Source organism: Sander vitreus, chromosome 20 (genome assembly GCF_031162955.1).
Source record: "Sander vitreus isolate 19-12246 chromosome 20, sanVit1, whole genome shotgun sequence".
Classification (NCBI taxonomy): Eukaryota; Metazoa; Chordata; class Actinopteri; order Perciformes; family Percidae; genus Sander; species Sander vitreus.
The window spans coordinates 3478991-3481558 of record NC_135874.1 but is presented as its reverse complement, the minus strand read 5'-3'; positions in this window follow the sequence as shown (position 1 = coordinate 3481558).

The window sequence follows — 2568 nt, the reverse complement described above, 5'->3', positions numbered from 1 at the left end:
ACTTTTTAAAAGATGTTGCAACCATTGCATGTTTCAATTCAATTTTACAGTACATAGACATAGCCAATGCATATAAGTGACATTACATATTATCCTACTGTACGGCAATTTATATGGAAGAATAAAAAAAACATACCATGCAGTCCAGGGGGAAGTGCACCCTTCCTCTCTGTCATCTTCCTCCTCCTGATCACTCCCTGCCTCTGTCCCTCTCTCTGAATCGGGAGCCTCCTCTTCATCCCTCACTGATTCTTCTTTTTTCTCATCTCCTTCACTTATTTCCTCATCTCCTTCACTTATTTCCTCGTATCCTTCTGTGGTCTTCTCCTGCTCTGACCCTCCTGGTCTCTCCAGTTTACTGCAGTCTCCTTCATTTCCCTCATTCTCTTCCTCCTGTGCACTTGAATTTTCTTAGCAAAAAAGCTGGCAATATCCCCACTTTTAGCCTCCTTTTCATGTTTAGGCTCCAGCTAATTTCTTCAGATACTCTGGCCTGCAAAAGTCGATATGTGAAAAGCTCTGGTTATTCTTGTATTACATTACACTGCAGGGCCCTGTAGCAGTAGCCTATAAGAAATATAAAATCAGAAAAGATTTATCACATGCACACAACAATTAGGCCTATGTTTAGACTAAGCTACTTAATCCTATTGTATTTGTTATTTCCCCAGTTGTATCTGGGTTAATTTGTGCAGCCTTATTGCTGTGATATGTGAGACTAAGTGGATTTTATAGGACTGCTTAGCTAATCAAATAAAAAATGACCGATCTCCCAACTGGCACTGTATTGTGTGTTGTAACGTAACGTCGACAAAACGGCGACCATCAGTAAACGTTATGGATACAAACAAGATTTTATATTTTATATTAAGCTGTTCTTGTCTTTACTAAAATCAAAACTAATCAAAGGGCAGAGTGCTCTTAGAAATCACGAGGGACTTTTGGCTAACGTAATAGACGTTTCTGTTGATGCTGAATCGTCTTTAGCATACATTACATTCATTACAAATGTAACTTTAAGGTAGACGTGTGTTTAAACTTCACCTGGGGAAACTGACTTTACCTTCAGAGGCTCGGGGGCAGCTCAGTCGCTCCAGCAGCGTTGCAGGGCCACCACACAGCAGCAGACTCGCTGTGTGCGAGCCAGACTGAGGAAACGCCGCTCTGCACGTTTGAATCAGGGACATAGCTAAGTATTTGAGGGGCAGGGGGCTAAGATTACATTTAAAATAAAAAATTTAATTGTTCACTTTTGGTAAATGTATTGTTTAGTTCAATGTTTTGAGAAGCTTGTAGACATAGTGGTGGGTTGTTTTTACAAGTACAGTTTTTGGATGACCAAAGTTAGGTGGGGGGGGGGCAAGGCTCTAGAGTGGGGGGGCACTTGCCCCCCTGTAGATCTGCCCCTGGGGCAATACAGCACCTTCAGGAAAGATCTTTACGACAGCAGGTGTGGTAAAAACACTACCGCTTTTGTCCAAAGCGGTCGCTAGAATCAACACAAACTGAAAGTATAGCCACTTTAAGTTACAGGTCTTTCAAGGTAAGTGAGGATAAGCCATATAAAATATAACCTAGTATAAACCCTGATTAATATTGATGTTGTTAGATGAAAAACATCATTCTCTAACATGTTTCCAACACATTTCAGGAACTGAAATGTTTTATTTATTTATTATTATTTAGTTTAGAAAACGTCTGAAAGTAGTAAATAAAAATGCCCATCACAATTTCCCAAAGCCTAAGGTGACATCTTCAAATTGCCTGTTTTGTCTGACCGAGAGTCCAAAACCTGAAGATATTCAGTTTATAATGATATAAACAAGAGAAGACCAGCTAATACTCAAATTTGTGAAACTGGAACTAAAGAAGAATTGGCATTTTTCTTTAATAAATGACTTTAACAATTCATCTATCATCAAAATTGTTGCCAAGCAGGATTTCTTCAACTTGTAACATGATAACATTGACATGATGATGCTGAAGGTTGATGTTAAGTTTTGGTCGGAAACCAACTAAAGTCCTCAAACAAGAGTGACACTGTACCATATGGCTGCGCTGCCAGCACGGTTCAATCTAATTTTCTCCAAATTAATTATAATGTGGGTAATTAAAGGCGGCGTAGAAGCTATTAGTCACAGCCATTAGCCACCGGTCGCATGCAGATGGATGTGATGCAGATGTGTTTTCACCAACATACATAGAGGCCCTTCATGTGGTAATCACATGAGACGGGCTGTAATTACATTGATTACAGATATTAGTTAGACCTTTCAGCCAAGCATAATATTGTTAAAGTATAAAACCTTTCATTTGTCTTTAATCATGTCACAGATCTTTATGTAATATTTGGATTAAATCCATTTTATATTTAATGTCAGCAATCAAACTGTGAAACTGTGAGAATGTATGGGTGTGTTTGATGACAATAAAGGAAAATGAGCAATTAATTAAAAGAGCAAGTCATTTTCTCAACTGGATAAAATGTAGTCAAACCCCAAATATTTTCATAGTACTCAGTTTTGTTTTAATCAGTCATCCGATAAAACTCACAGAAAGCTTGCACAC